Below are 21,882 nucleotides of genomic sequence, written 5' to 3' on the forward strand. Positions count from 1 at the left end.
CAGATCAACAAAAATATCAATATCATCATTGGCAACATTTGGAATGGATGGTTGTGAGGAGGAAAGTTGCTCTATAGGAAGAGTTTCATCTTCTGAAAGAAATGGAAAAGCCTGAAGCAATGATTTAGTATCATCAGAATCATCCATGGACCATGAGCCTCCCATAAGCTGTTCGTTAAAAGTAGCATCACGATTCACAATTACTTTCTTGGAGGAAGGGTCATAGAATTTGTAGCCTTTGGAAGTGTCAGAATATCCAATAAAAATAACTTTAAGACCAGGAGCATCAAGCTTTGTTCGTGTTTCTTTGGGAACATGAATATAAGCAATACATCCAAAGGTTCGAAAATGAGATACAGAAGGAATGTCACCTGTCCATGCTGTGATGGGTATCTTACCAGAGGGTGCAGTAGTAGGAAGATGATTCTGAATAAATGTTGCTGTCAAAGTAGCTTCAGCCCAGAAAACACGAGATAAGCCATAATGAATCAGCATACATCTTACAGCATTGAGAATAGTGCGATTCTTTCGTTCAGCAACACCATTCTGTTGAGGCGAATATGGAATAGTGTGTTCATGATGAATTCCTGTGTCAGCACAGTAACTCACAAACTCTCGAGAAACATATTCGCCTCCATTGTCACTACGAAGCTTCTTAAGGCGACGACCAGTTTGAAGTTCCGCAGCCTTGTGCAATTGTTTGAAAACAGATAAGGCTTCAGATTTTTGTCTAAGTAGAAATACAGTCATATACCTTGAGAAATCATCAATGAAAGTAATGAAGTAGCGATATTGTGATCTCGAAGAAGGTAGAGGTCCACATATATCAGTATGAACAAGATCCAAGATGTCATGAGAATGAGTTGTATTTGAAAGAGGAAAGGGTTTACGATTGTGTTTCCCAAGAGCACAAAATTCACAAATTCCCATATGGGGATGGGCTTTAAGATCCATGCCATGAACAAGATCATGACGTTGAAGATCAAGGAGTTTTGAGAAATCAGCATGAACAAAACGGTGATGCCATACTTTGCAATCATGATCACCTGGAGCAGTGACAATATTTGCTACAGCATCGTTGAGAGAGAGTTCAAATAAATTACCGTTTCGAGGAGCAGTGGCTATAGTCTGTCCATCTTTCTCAATTCGGCATTTGGTATAATCAAATCCAACAAACAGACCAAAATCAACAAGTCTAGCAACTGAAAGAAGATTACGTTGAAGATCTGGTACATGTAATACTCCTCGCAAAATTCAAGTGGAAGAAGATAAGGTACCAAGATATAAGTCTCCAATACCCTTTACTTGACAAGTAGTATCATCAGCAAGATAAACAACACGTTGAACTGGCAGTGGATGATAGTTATGGTGCCACTTAGACTAATATGTCATATTTCCTGTAGCACCAGAATCGACAATAAAAAGTGATCCATTACGTACCTGAAGTATTGTGTCTGGAGCAACTGAACATAGGACGCAGCTTGTTTCTGGTACAATGTTGTTTCGATGTTCAATAGCATATGCTCTATTCCGATCTATGTCGAATCGACGCTTATAGCACATATGAGTGGGATGATCAGATCGTCCACAATATTCACAAGAAGAAGAAGAAGAGTCTCTAGATAAACGTGGTTGTTTTGTGGTAATATTGTGTTCTTCATCATATTGACGTGCCCAACAATCATCTTCAGTATGGCCATTTCTGTTGCAGTAAGAACATTGCTTATTAGGAAATTTGAGACGAGAGAAAATATTACCGCGATGGCCACCTCTGCGGTTTCCTCGTTGAAATGGACACCTTCGAGCATAAAAAGCACGTTCCATCTGTTGTGACTCAGTCTCCTCTTGTGAAATCATAGCTGTATCGTGACCAGCATTTCGACGTTCTTGACGTTGAGAGTATTCAATTAAAGAGATGCAAGCTTGGTCGAAATCAAGACCATCTTTATTAGAGAGAATAGTAACAATGTTATCATAAGAAGAGTCCTTCACCGTATCAAGGAGAAGTGTAATCAGTTGCTTTTGTGAAACAGGATCACCGGCAGTAGCAAGTTGATTAATAATAGATTTGAAAGACTCAATATGTCCCGTCATGGCAGTACCAACTTCATATTGTAACTTGTTAAGCAACCCTCTCAAATAAAGTATTTCTGTAACAGATTTCTTCTGAAAGTTTTCAATAAGGTACTTCCATACGTCATGGGAAGTAGGTAGTTCATACATATCAAGCGAAAGGGAATCAGTAAGAGCAGAAAGAATATACCGACGAGCTGCTTTATCACGTCGTTGCCAATCCGTATAGGCAACATTCCAATCTTCAAATATAGGTCCTTCAGTGATAAGCACGTTATCATTATCCGTATCAACAGGCTGAGGCGGACAAACACGATTTCCAAAAACACCATCGGAGAGTTCATCGCCTTCAAGAATTAACAACATCTTTGCTTTCCAGCCTGGAAATCCTTGACCTTGGAAAGGAGGAACAGAACGTTGGCCAGAAGGAAAGCCGTTGACGAGAATATTCATAGCCATATCTTGTTGCGAGAAGATGTATAAGATAAGATCGCAGAATCTGCACACCATATATGGTGAAGGCCACAATTGAGAATGAGAGAGATATGAGTACTGCGTTCTGTCAACGATAAACGTAAGAAGGATGCTCAAGGAACGTCCAAAGATGTGAGAGACGTCACCCAAAAAAGACAGGGTAAAGGAGACGTTAATAATAAACGAGTCCTCAAAATAGAGTGGCGTGAGACGCAAGATTGACGGCCACAATACGAATAGCAAAAAGCTAAATTTTCTCGAAAAAGTTAACGCCAAAATAAGAAAAACGATCGCGGACGCTTCACGAAGAAGTAGGACGAAGAAAGCTGCGTCAAGCTCTATTGCAGTAAAAACAGCATAACTTTCTGCTGCGAACTCCGATTGATGCAAACCTAGAACTCAAATCGAAGAGCTCGAGGAGATGAACAAGTTTTGGATGAAAAGTGCCATTGTGCTATGCTCCATCGAGCTTTTCCCGTTTCTCCAAATTTTGAGCAGAACAGCAAGAAAAATTGAGATGAAGTTCAAGGTGTCATTAACAAGAAAACGTAATCAACGATTAGATTGATTATAAATAAACGCCACATAAAACACTAATCATATTCTTCTTAATACTAATCATAGTTCACTGCAAACAATTCCACAAGGCTGCGGAACTTCAAACTGGTCGTCGCCTTAAGAAGCTTCGTAGTGACAATGGAGGCGAATATGTTTCTCGAGAGTTTCTGAGTTACTGTGCTGACATAGGAATTCATCATGAACACACTATTCCATATTCGCCTCAACAGAATGGTGTTGCTGAACGAAAGAATCGCACTATTCTCAATGTTGTAAGATGTATGCTGATTCATTCTGGCTTATCTCGTGTTTTCTGGGCTGAAGCTACTTTGACAGCTTCAGAATCATCTTCCTACTACTGCACCCTCTGGTAAGATACCCATCACAGCATGGACAGATGACATTCCTTCTGTATCTCATTTTCGAACCTTTGGATGTATTGCTTATATTCATGTTCCCAAAGAAACACGAACAAAGCTTGATGCTCCTGGTCTTAAAGCTATTTTTATTGGATATTCTGACACTTCCAAAGGCTACAAATTCTATGACCCTTCCTCCAAGAAAGTAATTGTGAATCGTGATGCTACTTTTAACGAACAGCTTATGGGAGGCTCATGGTCCATGGATGATTCTGATGATACTAAATCATTTCTTCAGGCTTTTCCATTTCTTTCAGAAGATGAAACTCTTCCTATAGAGCAACTTTCCTCCTCACAACCATCCATTCCAAATGTTGCCAATGATGATATTGATATTTTTGTTGATCTGCCTATTGATTTTGAACATGGCTCATGTCATGTTTATGATGACGATATTGCTGATAATGCTTTTTCTACCTCTGAAGATCCCGTTACTTATGATGAAGCTATCTCTTCACCACAAAAGGATCAATGGCAAGAGGCTATGGAAGCAGAGTACGATTCTCTTATCTTTAAAGGTACATGGATACTAACTGAATTACCTCCTGGTCGTACAACTATTAAATGTAAGTGGGTGTATAAAACAAAAGTAAAAGCAGATGGATCTTTTGACAAGTTCAAGGCGCGTTTAGTTGCAAAAGGTTACTCCCAAGTAGCTGGTGTTAATTATCAAGAGACTTTTTCACCAGTTGTTCGCATTACAAGTGTTCGAGTTTTATTGGCATTTGCTGTTCAATTTGATTTAGAAGCTCATCAAATGGATGTGCGAACTGCTTTTCTTAATGGTGACTTGGAAGAGGAAATTTATATGGAACAACCAGAAGGGTTTGTTATTCCAGGTAAAGAAGACCTTGTTGCTCAACTCCATAAGGCACTATATGGTCTCAAACAAGCTTCGCGAGCTTGGTATACAAAATTTGATCTTTTTCTCACCTCTAAAGGATTCATCTCTCGCTCGTCAGACCCCAACTTATACATAAAACGCCAAGGTAGCAGTTTTGTGATTCTTGCTCTTTATGTGGATGATACCATCCTTGTTTCCAATGATTTGGGATTTCTTCAGCAAGTAAAAAATTTATTGTCTTCTGCATTCGATATGGTGGATCTTGGAGAGATTCACTCTTGTCTTGGCATTCAAATCCAACGGAACCGTACAAAAGGTATTTTATTCCTTCGACAGTCAAAGTTTATTGCAGATACTATTCAAAAATTTGGTATGGAATCTGCACATTCAGCCAACACACCTTGTCTTGCGAGCTCTACGAAGAATACTTCGGACAATGGCGGTCAACTTGTCACAAATCAACCTTATGCTAACTTTATTGGATGTCTTCAGTTTGTTGGCATGAACACTCGCCCTGATATTCTGTTTGCTCCTAACTATCTTGGACAACATCTTGCATGTCCTTCTCTTAAGCATTGGTCTGCTGCAAAGCGTGTATTGAAATACTTGAAAGGCACTACAGATTTTGGTTTAGTCTATCGACGACAACTCACATCGGATTCTATGCAATCTCTTTCTCTTTTGGGTTACACAGATGTAGACTGGGCAAGCTCACATTTATCTATGCGATCTACTAGTGGAAATTGCTTCTTTATAAATGGTTGTCTTGTTTCTTGGACCAGCAAGAAACAACGTTGTGTTGCAGTTTCTACGACTAAGTCAGAATATGTTGCGGCATCACTTGCAGCTCGTGAGTTGATTTGGCTTCGACAAATGCTGGTTGATATTGGTCACTCTCCTCTTTCTAGCACACCCTTGCGGTGTGACAACCAAAGTGCTATTAGTCTTGCAAAAGACTATGTTCAACATAATAAGTCAAAGCACATTGTTGTCCATTATCATTATGTCAGGTATGAAGTACGCAAGGGAACCATTATGGTTGAGCACTGTCCAAGTGACCAGATGATTGCAGACATTTTGACCAAAGGCCTCAATGAGTCACGTTTCATCCTCTTGCGCTCGGAGCTTGGAGTTGCTTCGGCCTCACTCTTTCTAGATTAGCTTCTTTTCTATTGTAATAGCTTTGTACATATGACATTGTAATCGTTTAGGTACCATGCACTATGCACACTCCACATTTGCACCTTGTGATATCTAAGTCACTTGAATATTTGTACATAGATGCACAATTCACTTTCACATCATCACCACTGGTTCATATTTCACATTGTACAGGGGCTTGGGTTTTTCCCTTGAACTCCCCAAGGGTTTTTTCATCCAAAGCTAGAGACCTTTGTTTGAGTGGGGGTGTTGGAGCTATATATGGCTCACTCTACTGAACTTGGTCTCACCTATATATTTGTATCTTGTCCTCAATATGAATCAGTCTTTGGGGGCGTATATGGTATGTCTCTTGTCTCGTCTCTCTCTCTTTCTGTCTACATCTCAACAGGTGTGTCCTCGTGTACTGCAGCATTGAGGGGCAGGGAGAGAAAGAAAGTGGTCGATCTTGGTGTGCGCCAGTGGTTGGCAGAAAGAGAGAGAACCGCTGCATGGTGGTTGGTGTATGGTAGGAGAGAGAGAGAGTAATGGCGACCTCCACTTGGATGTGTGTGTGGGTTGGCAGAGCAAAACTGCCACAACCACAAGTGAGTGGGGACGGGACATGTTTCAAGTGGTCATTTTGGCGGCTTCAACTGCATGCCAACTGATGAAGTGGCCTGGGGGGAGAGAGAGAGAGAGAGAGAGAGAGAGAGAGAGAGAGAGAGAGAGAGAGAGAGAGGGAGATTTAGCAATTGGGTGGTTGCTAGTCACTTGTTTCTGGGCCTGCATGGCAAGCCAGGGAAGACCTACTCATAAACTATCACACTCAGGCGGTGCACTACTTTATGGGTGTGCATGGCGGTGACTGGTGCAAAGGCAAGAGAGAGATGTGCTGCATGCAAGAGCAATCTAGACTTGATGACTGCAGAATAGTCGCAACCCTTGCATGCCAATATGGAGTCAAGTCAACCTTGTAGAATGAGAGACACACCATTCGATCCACAATGTGCTGGAGGCGGCTGAGCCCAGGTGGCGGTAATGACGTTGTTCACGAGACTGTTTTTGCTGTTGTGAGTTGTTATGAGGGTGTGGTTTACATTTTTGTAAACCATTAACCAGAGTTTTGTGATGGCTTGTTATCTATGCGCTCGTTCCGACCACAACAAGAAGTGGCGTGGCCAATCCTTGATTTTCTCTGTGGTGTTGCACAATGGGGAGGACAAATTCCCAAGCAAAACTCATTCGGACAATTAATGACTATCAAGATTATTTTTGTGAAGTTGAGAAATATATATATATATATATATCCCTCGTGTGCCAATGTATACTCCCTCAATTACTACCTGCATATACTCATAGCTATTCTACATCAACTCTTAATCCTATCGCTTCTTCTCTATTATACATGTATTGCTTTCATATAACCATAACTGCAATTGAATGCTCGTTGTTGTGCAACTCAAATATAACTAGTTTTTTTTTCCATCAAAAGTGATTATTGTTTTTTTTTCTTTGCTATATAATTCACTTAGCCTAGCTATGGATTTCTCAAACACAAATACCTTGCCTTTGAGTAGAAAGATCAAAGTAAAAGGAAACAAAAATTACCATTACAATGATAAAACACACTTAGCTTTGATAAATTGATTGTGAAGTTCTCTGTATCCATGCCTGCATACCAAGCTAGGATCGTATCCAATGCTCTGATACCACTGCTCCAAACGGGAGCATGGTTGCCCTGCTAAATACCCGAAATAACAGAATAAACAACATAAAACAAGCTAATCAGCATACCTGGCACAATCACGTGGTCGCATGATCGCATAATACACAAAGAGAGAGAGAGAGAGAGAGAGAGAGCACGTGCAGGCGCACCTCCTAGAGCGGAGTTCTACGCCGGCACGGTGAGAGAGAAGAGCATTTGACAGGAAAACATGATCACTCTTGGCATGAGAGATACTATAGAACTGTGTGCCTACATCATCGCCCTCCACAACCATGTCTTCCTCATTTTCATACCTTGCTCTTGAAAGCATATGCACGACTGGATTATCTTTCCCTGCCATATGCTTAAATTCTGGATTCAAGGACTTTATGTAGGCAATCCATCTCAACATAGCAATGTCGGGAGTTGAGCAGATTGTGATCATTCCAAGAAGGGGTAGGCAATCAGTCTCCACTATTACATTTGCTCCTATCAAGTACTCTTTGTCACATTTCAAGGCTACGACTACTCTCCATAACTCTCTTTTTAATAACCAAACACTGGTGTAAAGAACCATTTTCTTTGGAGTAGTGAACTTCATTCACACCAAACACTGACTTTTGGCCAGACAAGGTAATGTTCACCTCTTCTAACCTTGACAAGATACTATCACAATCATTGATATGGTTTGCCACATAATTTTGGCACCCCCTCGAGTCTAGAGGCACATCTTTATCACTTACATCACATCCTTTGATTGAAACATCATCAAGGAAAGGCATTGTAGTTTGTGGTATGAAGTCACGTAGGACTTTGTTCATACCATTCATCATATGTGCAATTGAATTAGTTGCCCCCCGAGGTAAGGTGCACATCCTTATCAAACCCAAGGGTGGCCTCATGGTAGTCAGCTCCCTGCTTTCGATTGCTAGCTGGAACTGATCATACCCTGAGTACAAATCTCCCATAGAATATATTTCCCTTCCTGAAAATGCCTCTGCAAACACATCGACAACTGGCCCTATACCCACATTTCTGATTGTCACCTTGTTTATAGGTTGCATATCCTGAATAAAGTGTAAAGAACCATTTTCTTTGGAGCAGTGAACCACCTGTTTGAATATGGAGCAGAAGAAGGCTCCAAGATACCCATCTTGATCTTTTCATTAAGCAACTCAATGAGCTTTGGCAAATGAGCCTTTGGAACAGGAATAGGCCTCAAGTTCCAAGGTACATGAGGGATAGTGAAGATCACCATAGGAGCAACAATGGATGGATCAACACACCCTATCTCATAAGGCTGAAATGAAAAGATTTTCCGTGTTTGGCAAGCATGTCTTCAAAGAATATCATTTCAGCTTTTGTCAAACTTTCCTCACAGTCAACCTGTAACTCCTTCAAAGAATCCTGTGTGAACTTGTGTCCAATCTTGCTTGGGTCACGAAGGCTACGTTGTAAAGCAGCTTGTTTCATCTTATTCGTATAGTCCTTTGGTAGAGGTAATGCCACTGGTTTTACTTTCTTTGCCACAAACTTATACTTGGTCTCCACTCGTGCATAAACACTTTGAGAATTTTTGAAATCCTCAATGATTTTGTACGTTTCTATTGAGCATACTTTCACGACCTCAGTTCCCACATGCAAATTGCAATCCACTAAAGACTCCAAATCTTGCATAGTATCCACAAAAGAACACTCATCAAACACACCTGCAATGCATTCTTCATCTTCTAGCAAACCATTCATCTTCAAACGTCTTTGTACAATATTTATTCATCTTCAAACATCTTTTTACAATATTTACATGTTGTTGTTCACCCCTCTTTAAGTCCTCACACTCTGTAAAAGCAATAGATCCATAGTCTGATAATCCTAAAAAACCTGTCGAAAATGTTTTCTTTGCATATACATCATGCGAGAACCTTTCTCTTCTTGTACCACTGCAATCCCTCTCTACAATGGTACATGGCCCAAACCCCTCATATCCCTGTAGTCCTTGAATTCTTTGTTTGTCTTTGGCAAGGGTTGCTCTCTAAGACTTTCACGATTCCTTTCATGGTCCACACAAACAGTAAGGAACTGTACTGCACGCTTCCCATCCTTGCTCCTTATTCTTGTATAGGCTGACCCATCATCCATCATCTTTGTTTCCATGCGAGTAGCGGTGATGTATGGCTGCCCAAGGATAAGAGGGTATGTAGACATCTCCTGTACAAAGAAATTTTGTTCATCTTTCACATTCCCTATAGTCACCTTAACATTTGGACAAGCTCCGTACATCTCCCCTAATGAGTTGTTTGCTGCACAAATCATCCATCCATGATTTATATCAATTGGCCATTTTCCTTTTTGATAAAGACTCTTTGACATGAGGTTAATTTCTGACCCATGATCTATCAATGCAATGTATGGCTCTTCTAAGTCTCCCACTTTTACCAGGGTCTCGATAGTTTCTCTTGCCCAATGGCTCTTCAAGTAGTAGCTCTTGTGAGTGGTCTCCACTTCATCTTCATCATCCACGAAGTGAACGTGTTTTACTCCTCCCCTAGACTTGTAGCATCCAACAACAGTTTCATCACCTTGTTCTCCATAGACCTGTATACCCTGTGCATTTAAAGTCTCTTCTTCACCCTGTACATGGATAGATGCAGTAAGATACTGCCGCGTCCTCTTTATGATTTCAATTATTTCTTCGTGGAATTCTTGCTTTGCTATACCAAGGACCTCACCCAAGGTAAATTCCACCTTACTATCTAAAGTCCACTCTTCCAAAACCTTTTCGATATCTGTTGCTACCTCTATATTGGATTGGATTTTGTAGGCCGGACCCTTTGCTTTGGTTTTTGTTGCATCCTTTTTCTTTTCTTTAGAGGCTTCTTGCATAGGCACTTTGGGGAAAGGCATCTAATGCGGGGAAGGTGATCTATGAGGCACTGTGTCATTTCTACCTCCACTCCTTATGGCCCGCTTTGAAGGCCCTTCATCCCCATTCCCGCGCCTACATTTCTCTTCAACAATGGCCTCATTTGCTTGACATTTGGCAATGTATGCATGCGATGACAAAGAGTCCACAGGGTCATTCCAACCTGTTTCAAGCCGAATACAATCTCCAGCTTCATGTAAAACCGTTGTAGTCATTTTACCCTTCATTGCAGACTCTATAGCACATGGCCATAGCTCTCCAATACCATTAGACTCCTCTTCTCCAACTTTGACTGATCCCTTTTTCTTAATAGGATCCACCTTCAAACCATAGGCGGCTGCCTCAACCATTGAGATGGCATGGCTAGTAGCCATGTCCTCAACTAGCTTCTTCATCCCGCCTTTGCAAAAGCTTGTTCCCAAGAGCTTACCTCTTTCACTTAAGTGAATCTTACAATCTTTAAAGAAAACAAGCTCCTTTGTCAAAGCGTCTTTAAAACTTTCACAATCCCTCCTTCCATGGGCAGTACTATCGCACCATATGCATCTATTGATAAAGCCTTCTGTGGTTTGCGGTCGTTTCCCTCTAGATTGACCTGATGGTTGCCCCTTTTCTTCTAGCCTTGTAAGATTTAACTTGAGCTCTTGCATTCCCTTGACAATATCGTCTAGAATGGACTTGTCACTCTTTGGAACCACAATAACAGGATTTATAGGACTCTCGGATACATTTGGGACTTGAGTAGGGTTAACTATCATCTTGTCTCTTCATCGTTGACACTTAGTTAGCAGCGAAATGGCATCTTCAACATCATTCCAATTAGTCTTTAAGCCTTCTTCCACATCCTTATCCTCAAGGAGTAGCTCTAAATTCTCTTGAATCTCTTTACATGTTGCCTGCAAAAAGAGCTCTGTCTTCTCTGAGTTAAGCGTAGCCTTTTGAGTCCTTGACAGTTGATCATAAGGGCGTTCAAATTCCCTTAGGAGTTCGGTAGGTGAAAGCCCCTCTTTTGGCTGAACTACCCACTCTAAAAAATTCCTCTTTGTTACCCTTTCGGAGTCCTCCATGAAATAATCTTCCTTCAAGGCTAATTTGAATGCTTCCCAAGTTGCCCCATGCTCATTTCTAATTCCCCTTACATGCTCTCTTATCTCGGGAACCACAGCTAGCTCAAAACTTTGCACCATCTCTGCTTCGGGCACTCGATGAAGCTCCATCTCCTTCACATATCCACAAAGATACTTTGTTACATCTTTACCTTTAAATTGGTCCAATTTCTTCACCACAGATTGAAGCGCTTTGGTTGAGGAGAGCTCCCTCCTTTCTGCAGCTTGCTGCTGCTGCATAAACACTGCAAAAGCTTGAAACATTTGCCTTGTGACTGGATCAAACCGAACCCCCTGTTGCTCTTGTTTATCCATAGCTTTAAACCTTTCTTTTGATACCTTGAATGAATCTTTTGAACCCTCACCCTAGCCTACTTTACGTCGGGTTCACAAAAAATGTGTCAAGAAGTGCGCAATGCGACTAGGAAAGCGTCAAGCCTCTGATTGTGAGGATTCGTAGCAAAATCAAGCAATGCGTAGATGATTTGAGGCCAAAAACAAACTAAAAAATAACAAAACTCCATCCATGAAATCTTCATTTTGAAAAAGAACCAATACTAACTCAAAACTCTTGTGTGTGTGAAGATTAGGTGTAGCCTTGCTCCCAATTGCACATATGTGGTGCTCATTTGACCTGTTAAAAACCCTAAATTTACGCTTCGATTCTTCTTCGTGACCATTTCATGGAAACTTCAGTATTTCACTGGAGAAGCCCAAGTAGTTATTTGAGGAGGGGAAACCCTAATTGGAGGCCTCACACCCTCAACCATGTAGTGGAAGCAGCATGGGACCGCACTAGCACCCTGTAAAGGAATGGTTGTATCTCCTTGCTCATGTGCCCAAATGAGCTCCTTTTTGGCACTAAAAATTCCCACACAGCTTGCGCAACAAGTCCAGTGTCGTTGATGTGGCATTTTGAGCTATTTTGAGCATTTGTTAGGCTATTTTTGACCATTTTTAGGCCAAAAATGTCACTTTTTGTTCGTAAAAAGCCCAAATGAACTGGGAAAAATCCCTGTGATTGTGAAAAAATCCCATTGGGCTCAAATTTCATGTTGAACCTCATTTTTCCCCTTGGTAAGCACTTTGGACACGTCTTTTATGCCAGCGCACGAAACCTGCTATTTTTGGTCGAGATTGCCCGCATTGAACTTTCTAGGCAAAACAAGCGTGCCACTTCGAAACACTTGACATTTGTACATTCCCAAATCAAATTAAGCATATATTTATGTGAAAAAAGCATGCTATAGTGCCACGTTGAGGGTCTCGCTGTCCCCACAAGGTATATACAGAGCTGCAACCGTGGCATCTATTTTCGCATATATCACACTATGTACATAATAACATTTGGTCCCACACATCATAAACATTAAGAGTGAGGTAGATACTTAAATTTAACATTATGAACATGCCATGGCATGACAGCGTGTGGGATTTATGGCTAAATTGATAACAACACCCGGAGACAAGCTATCAAGAACTTAAATAAAACACCAAGACACTTACACATCATTATTGTCCATGACTTCACGTTGGATGGGAGACAAAGTATCCATGCTTAGTCCAACTTCACCCTCCTTGATTCAGCAAATGTTGGGCTTACACTAGTAGGAGAAATGATAGGTTTCCTACTCTCAATTGAATGATCACCTTCTCTTACAACGGCATAGAGCTCCCTTTCTAATCACCCATTATACAACACATACATATGCATGAGCCAATAAGATTCCACTCAAGAGATACTTCTCAAGAGGTTGAGCTTGGCTTCTCAAGCTATAAAAATATTTCTCTTGCTTATGTCTTCTCTCCTTTTGTGCAAGCTACACCCTCCTTTTATAGGAATTTTGAGGGTTAGGGTTACTCCTCTAACCATGGTTGGGTTATATTTTCAGCATTTTATCTATTTTTTCTTGGAATTATCAAGAAGTTGGTGGGGAAAGATGAAGAAAAAAGAGTGGAGAAAAATAGAGGTGATAGAACTTTTCATAGTGGGTTAGTGGTAGTAGCTTAGTAGAGTTACTATTTTTATTAATTTACAAGTGGAATTGGATATTTACAATGGGAGTATCCATGTAGGATAAAAATAAGAAGAAAAACTCTTAAGAGGTAATAAAAGATGGATTTATTACAAGGTTTATGCTCCAAGTGTCTTAAGTAGGGCCAATTTGACGCTTGTTGACGGTCCACTAGCTTTGACGATAGGTTTTTCTCCACTCTTGACCTTCCTTGGGAGCCAAGGTAATTGAGTATGAGTAATCAATCACCATGATGTTGTTATTCAAGTGAAATGGCTGAAGTTTGTGTGTTTTTTAATAAATATGGGTAATTTGGAGGAGGAAAATTGAGACTAGGTGGTCAATTTTGAAAGTTCACCATGGTTTCTATTATTCTTCAAGGTGAGTAGGGTGCAGAGAGGTGTGTGTAGGAGGCATGAGTTCACCATGGTTTCTATTATTCTTCAAGGTTGAGCAGAAGGTGAGTAGGGTGCAGAGAGGATAGGTGAGAGAGGTGGGAATGATGAGTTGAGAAGTGTGTGTGAAAGAGGAAAATGATAAAGTGGAAGAGGGAGTGTCGTTGCATAGCATGGGCAAACTGGGGTCCACCAATAAAATCATATCTCACAACTCGTAGCTCAAAAAAATTTGAGGCAACATTTCAGCTCACAAGCTTGAACTTTTGTTTGTTTCTCCTTTTCAAATTCGGAGAGCAAGTGGCCTTTAAAAATTCAGTAACACCGATTTTTTTTTTCCACTGCACAAAGTCCTTGTGGAGTCCTTCGTTGGATGATTCTTTTGAATGTCTCCAAGAGTGAGCCCTTCATAGTGCATGCATGCATGCCACATACCCTTGACCTTATTTGGTAGGTCTATAATTGAAGATATGTTTGACATCATGATATAAGTGAATAGTACAACTAAGAAAATCAAATATTGAGGGGTCTAAAAAATATAAAGAGGTCAAAATAAATCTCTCTCATTATGAGTCTACCATAAAAAGATGAATAATTTTGGTGTTCTAATTTATGAGAGTAGTAGAGAATAGATGTAGGAAGGAAAAAATCGCAATAGTGAAAAAACATACACATAAATAAAACTATTTTTTTTTGGACTTTTGTTGAGATGGAGCTACACCAAAAATAAGAGAAGCTTGCATGAAATTATTTCTATATGGAATAAAGAGTATGCATAATGGTAAGAAAAAATATGGTAATCGTGAGTCAATATACATAGCATAAATAACACACACCTAGGTAGAAATATTTATATAAATACCAAAATAATTATGAAAAATCCTCAAATATTTACACACAAAGAGGCCATAATATACTTTTTTTTTTGGCTTAACTAGCTAATTGAGGGTTTTTAAGAAGATATGGGGAAAGTCCCCTAACTCAAACACATATATACAGTGAAAGGGTGAGGGTAACCACAGTGTTTGAGTGATTTTATTGGGTGAGGTAGCTCACTATGGAAATTTTTGAATAGCCGAAAAATGGCTATCATTAGCCCTCCCCCTGGATGATAGTATATTCATGTACCATCATAAAGCATCTTTTCCAAAGAGAGTGCTTCAGAGTCCTTGACAATATCTTCATTGTTTGGCCCCTTTGCATTTTGGCTCGAGTTACACTCTTGCTTCATGGAACAATACGTACATGAGATAGTTGCCTTTTGACAGATCTTTGGTATAAGGAGAGTCAAATAAGGCTTTGGTATAAGGCGACTCAAATAAGGCTTCAAGCGATACCCGTTTACCTTCCTGGAGTGCTCTTTCCCATTCAAGTCCATAAGTTGATAGTAACTTGAATTGAAATCCTTCTTGACTATGTATGGCCCCTGCCATCTAGTTTCAAACTTGGCATCAAAACAATTATCGAGTCTATTCTCATACCTTAGCACAAGATATCTTTCATTGATGCCTCTCTCCTTTAGTTTCTTGTAAAGCTTCTCCTTCGTCTGTGTGGCTTTCCTCTTGTAGCACGCGTATGTTGCTTCTCTTTTCCACTCAAGCTCAACTAAGGGAAGAAGTGGATGCATCCATGTTTCTTCATCATCTTGTGCTTCTTTTCCATGAAGTTGCATTGTTTGAATGTTTAGCTCAATTGGTTGTAAAGCCTCTTGACCATAGACCAAGTGAAATGGTGTGAACTCCGTGGCTTCCCTATATGTGGTTCGATATGCCCAGAAGGCACCATCCAAGAAGTCATCCCACAACTTTGTCTTGTTTTTCACCATCTTTCTAATGATGCCTGCAATGACACCATTATCTTTTTCTACCAAACCATTTTATTGGGGATAGTAGGGTGTACTTTGACGATGTAGAATGTGAAGTTCTTCACAGACTTCTGTGAGCAAGCCCTTTCTAAACCTTGGACCATTATCAGAAAAAATCTTCAAAGGTGTGCCAAATCTACAACAAATGTGAGTGAAGACAAATTTTCTCACTATACTCTCATTTACCTTTGCCACACTTTGTGCTTCCACCCACCTAGTCATATAGTCTACAACCACTAGAATGTAGAGTTTACCATTTTTTGTCCTAGGCAGAGAACCCATAGCATCAATGCCCAACTTTTCAAAGGTTCCATTTTCAAGCACAACTTGCCTTGGACCATAAATCAACCTTCTATTCCCATTTACCTGACAATTGTGACAACTTTTACACCAATGTTGGACATCCACATGCAGACTTAGCCAAACATACCCCGCAAGAAAAATCTTCTTCACAATTAAATCTTGGGCAAAATGACCACCACATGCCTCTTCATGCAGACCTTTTAGAATGGCTGGAATTTCCGCGATAGTTGGTACTCTTTTGCACACTTGATCCTTCCCTCTTTGATAGAGGGAGCCTTCTAGGAAGAGATACACGCTTGCCTTCTTCATGAGTCTCCTCTTCTGAGCTTTTGTGAAGTCTTGCGGAAACTCACCCTCGAAAATGTAGCCAATAATGGGATCCAATGACTCCAATCCCTAGTACCTTGGTTGCTTCCCAGCAGCTGACACCATGATGACTTGCACTTCTTTCTCAACACATGCAACGGCTTGTTGTGTAAGTAAGTCAACATCTTCATTTTGATTCCTAGGAATATGATATAATTGCACCTCCTCAAATTGATTAAATAACCTATGGATGGTATGAACTTTAGCCCTTTGTCTTTCATTTTTGCATGCCCAAATTCCTAAAATCTGCTTCACAATGAGAAGTGCGTCCCCTTTCACCATGAGACGTTGTATACCTTGGCTAATGCACATTTTTAAACCATGCAGTAGTGTGCAGTATTCAACTTCATTGTTGCTAGATGAACTTGGTAGATTGAACTTCTCTTTCATGACCACCTCTTTGCTTGGGTTGAGCAACACTAGACCTCCCCCTGCTTTTCGTGTGGCTCGACAAAAAGCTCCATCAAAGAACAAGGTAAAAGCATAAGGAATACTTTTAGGTGGTGGCAATGGTAGGGTCTTTACTTTAGGCACCTTAATCTCCTTCTCATGTACCCTATAAGTGAGGATCCTTGCAAATTGTGCACGCACACTATCTTCTACCTTAAAAGAGTATTGAAACTCTTGTAACTCCATAATCCACTTTGAGATCCTAGTACTAAGACTCATTTCAGATGACACCCAACGGAACAATTTTTTTTCGGTGAGAATTACAAAAGGTTTTGGGAGCAATTAGGATCTAAACTTCCTTATCGCAAACATGAGACAATGCATCATGAGCTCTACCTCCTTGTAGCCTCTCTCTAAAGCATTCATGACCCTACTAGCCAAAGTAGATGAGCCGCATCCTGGTACTGTAGAGATCTTGTTGTAACAAAAATTGCACCAATTGTTTCTTTTACAACACTAGAGCTAGCAAAGAATGTGTACTCCCAACAAGGAGGCATGAGTGTTGGTAGCTATGACAAAATGACTTTAATGTTACAAAAGTACTCTTCAAGCTCATCAGACCATGCAAATTCTACTTGCTGTGTCAACTTTTGCAAAGGGTGAAGTAACTCTGAGGCTAAGTGAATGAATTTTGACATATACTTCACCTTTTTAATGAATGAGATGAACTCCTTAAGACTCTTGGGTGATGGTATCTCAGTAAGACCCTTTTCCTTTGCCTTTTGAATGAATGAGATGACCTCCTTAAGACTCTTGAGTGATGGTATCTCAATAAGAGACTTTTCCTTTGAAGGATCCACTTCAATGCCTTTGTAAGAAACTTTATGACCAAGAAAGATCACTTCATCCTCACCTATGTGGCACTTGTTGGGGTTGAGTTGATTTCCCATGTCGTAGAGCTTCTTTAAACCTTCTTCTACCCTTTGTAGATGCAATGATTTTGAGCTATAAATGCAAAAATCATCAATGAACACCCTAATTGACTTTCCAAAGAATGCTTAAAACACCATGTTCATGAAATGTTGGAATGTTGCAGGAGCATTTGTCAGACCAAATGGCGTGACTCTAAGAGCATAACAACCCCAAGGAGTGATAAAGTTTGTTTCCAATTGATCCTTCAATGCAATCCCTATTTGAAAGTAACCTAAGTAGCCATCACACACAGTGTACTTCTCATGACCATCTACCTCATTTAGTATCTCATCCTGAAATGGCAGGGGAAAGTGATCTCTTTTTTTTGCCTCATTGAGTGGACGGTAATCCACACACACCCTCTACTTGCCATTTTTCTTAGGAGTGACCAACGGGAGAAACCCAGTATGAATTCTTCACTCGATAAATGAAACCTGCTGCTAGAAGCTTTCTTACCTCCTGGAGTAGAGCCTGCTCCTTTATAACTCCTAGACTTCGTAGCTTCGGAGCTTTAGGTGTGGCCTCAGCATTTAACTCAAGCTTGTGTTGAACAGCATCTACCCCACGCACGTCGGTGTTGTCTTTAGCAAAAAGCCTAGGAAACTTACTTAGCACACATTTGAACCCCTCTCTTTCATCCTTTGTAAGTGTTGCTGATAGAATACCTTCCAACATCCCTTCATCTAGAACACCTTCGTTCTCTTGAGGACATACCTCCTCCAAGCCTTGATGAGTAGTCTCTTGGTTGCTTGGCTTAAACCTTACCCCCATGACTTCTATGGAAAAATCCTCTTCAGTAATGCTCCCACTACTTTGCCTAGGAAACTTACTTAGCACACATTTGAACCCCTCTCTTTCATCCTTTGTAAGTGTTGCTGATAGAATACCTTCCAACATCCCTTCATCTTGAACACCTTTGTTCTCTCCCACTACTTTGCCTAGGAAACTTACTTAGCACACATTTGAACCCCTCTCTTTCATCCTTTGTAAGTGTTGCTGATAGAATACCTTCCAACATCCCTTCATCTTGAACACCTTTGTTCTCTTGAGGACATACCTCCTCCAAGCCTTGACAAGTAGTCTCTTGGTTGCTTGGCTTAAAACTTACCCCCATGACTTTGATGGAAACATCCTCTTCAGTAATGCTCCCACTACTTTCTTCTTCTGAAGTTCTATCAGTCTAGCCTTCATCCATCTTGCTTTGTGATGATTCTTTCTGGAGATCTTCTTGGCGTTGCTCCTTCATGTCAAAGACAACCTTCTTATGATTGTCATTCCTAAAAATTAGCTTTCCACTCTCCCAATCTTGCAAAGCTCGCATTTTCATTAGCCATGGTCTTCCAAGGATAAATGGGTAACCATTTCCTTTGGTAGACATGACATGGAAATCCACTGCCTTCTTAATGCCAAAGGCCTCCACAAAAACATTTTTACAAATGCCTAAACACCTAGCCTTGCTATTGCTTGCCATCTTGACTTTGATTTCAGGTGTCTCATGGATGTGCATGCCTAATCTTTGCATAAGTCCTTCTGTCACAATGCAAATTTGTGCACCCCCATCCACTATACCTTTCCTAGGCAACCTTCCTTTGATGTAACAATCTAGCAAAGGTGTAATATCCTCATTCATTTCAGCTTGTGAAATTTTTACAACCAGAACACTCTCTTTTATCTTTCTCCTAGTGCTAACTGCCTTCGTTAAATCCCTCTTAACTTGTGGGCATAATGCAAGAAACTGAAGCCATGAGATATCAAGAGCCTTACCTCTCATGTCTTCCAATAGGTTGTATGGAGCCATACCATATTCAAGAGGGAAGTCTTGGATATTGATACGACGTAGAGTCCTCTTAGCTGAAGGAGTACGAGCGGAAGTGTGACGTGAGAGAGAGTGTGAGAAGAAGAGCACGACGATATGGTGAACTCACTCTACTATAATGTGTAGAGAATAGTGAGTTCTTATTAGGTTTTTACAAAATGTTGAGATGTAGAGAGAAAGAGAGAGAGACGAGACAAGAGACACACCATATACGCTCCCAAAGACTGATTCATATTGAGGACAAGATACAAATATATAGGTGAGACCAAGTTCAGTAGAGTGAGCCATATATAGCTCCAACACCCCCACTCAAACAAAGGTCTCTAGCTTTGGATGAAAAAACCCTTGGGGAGTTCAAGGGAAAAACCCAAGCCCCTATACAATGTGAAATATGAACCAGTGGTGATGATGTGAAAGTGAATTGTGCATCTATGTACAAATATTCAAGTGATTTAGATATCACAAGGTGCAAATGTGGAGTGTGCATAGTGCATGGTACCTAAAAGATTACAATGTCATATGTACAAAGCTATTACAATAGAAAAGAAGCTAATCTAGAAAGAGTGAGGCCGAAGAAACTCCAAGCTCCGAGCGCAAGAGGATGAAACGTGACTCATTGAAGCCTTTGGTCAAAATGTCTGCAATCATCTGGTCACTTGGACAATGTTCAACCATAATGGTTCCCTTGCGTACTTCATACCTGACATAATGATAATGGACAGCAATGTGCTTTGACTTATTATGTTGAACATAGTCTTTTGCAAGACTAATAGCACTTTGGTTGTCACACCGCAAGGGTGTGCTAGAAAGAGGAGAGTGACCAATATCAACCAGCATTTGTCGAAGCCAAATCAACTCACGAGCTGCAAGTGATGCCGCAACATATTCTGACTCAGTCGTAGAAACTGCAACACAACATTGTTTCTTGCTGGTCCAAGAAACAAGACAACCATTTATAAAGAAGCAATTTCCACTAGTAGATCGCATAGATAAATGTGAGCTTGCCCGGTCTACATCTGTGTAACCCAAAAGAGAAAGAGATTGCATAGAATCCGATGTGAGTTGTCGTCGATAGACTAAACCAAAATCTGTAGTGCCTTTCAAGTATTTCAATACACGCTTTGCAGCAGACCAATGCTTAAGAGAAGGACATGCAAGATGTTGTCCAAGATAGTTAGCAGCAAACAGAATATCAGGGCGAGTGTTCATGCCAACAAACTGAAGACATCCAATCAAGTTAGCATAAGGTTGATTTGTGACAAGTTGACCGCCATTGTCCGAAGTATTCTTCGTAGAGCTCGCAAGACAAGGTGTGTTGGCTGAATGTGCAGATTCCATACCAAATTTTTGCATAGTATCTGCAATAAACTTTGACTGTCGAAGGAATAAAATACCTTTTGTACGGTTCCGTTGGATTTGAATGCCAAGACAAGAGTGAATCTCTCCAAGATCCACCATATCGAATGCAGAAGACAATAAATTTTTCACTTGCTGAAGAAATCCCAAATCATTGGAAACAAGGATGGTATCATCCACATAAAGAGCAAGAATCACAAAACTGCTACCTTGGCGTTTTATGTATAAGTTGGGGTCTGACGAGCGAGAGATGAATCCTTTAGAGGTGAGAAAAAGATCAAATTTTGTATACCAAGCTCGCGAAGCTTGTTTGAGACCATATAGTGCCTTATGGAGTTGAGCAACAAGGTCTTCTTTACCTGGAATAACAAACTCTTCTGGTTGTTCCATATAAATTTCCTCTTCCAAGTCACCATTAAGAAAAGCAGTTCGCACATCCATTTAATGGGCTTCTAAATCAAATTGAACAGCAAATGCCAATAAAACTTGAACACTTGTAATGCAAACAAATGGTGAAAAAGTCTCTTGATAATCAACACCAGCTACTTGGGAGTAACCTTTTGCAACTAAACGCGCCTTGAACTTGTCAAAAGATCCATCTGCTTTTACTTTTGTTTTATACACCCACTTATATTTAATAGCTGTACGACTAGGAGGTAATTCAGTTAGTATCCATGTACCTTTAGAGATAAGAGAATCGTACTCTGCTTCCATAGCCTCTTGCCATTGATCCTTTTGTGGTGAAGAGATAGCTTCATCATAAGTAACGGGATCTTCAGAAGTAGAAAAAGCATTATCAGCAATATAGTCATCATAAACATGACATGAGCCATGTTCAAAATCAATAGGCAGATCAACAAAAATATCAATATCATCATTGGCAACATTTGGAATGGATGGTTGTGAGGAGGAAAGTTGCTCTATAGGAAGAGTTTCATCTTCTGAAAGAAATGGAAAAGCTTGAAGGAATGATTTAGTATCATCAGAATCATCCATGGACCATGAGCTTCCCATAAGCTGTTCGTTAAAAGTAGCATCACGATTCACAATTACTTTCTTGGAGGAAGGGTCATAGAATTTGTAGCCTTTGGAAGTGTCAGAATATCCAATAAAAATAACTTTAAGACCAGGAGCATCAAGCTTTGTTCGTGTTTCTTTGG

The sequence above is a fragment of the Adiantum capillus-veneris genome, chromosome 20, assembly GCF_014529385.1.
Source record: "Adiantum capillus-veneris isolate H3 chromosome 20, ASM1452938v2, whole genome shotgun sequence".
Taxonomy (NCBI): domain Eukaryota; kingdom Viridiplantae; phylum Streptophyta; class Polypodiopsida; order Polypodiales; family Pteridaceae; genus Adiantum; species Adiantum capillus-veneris.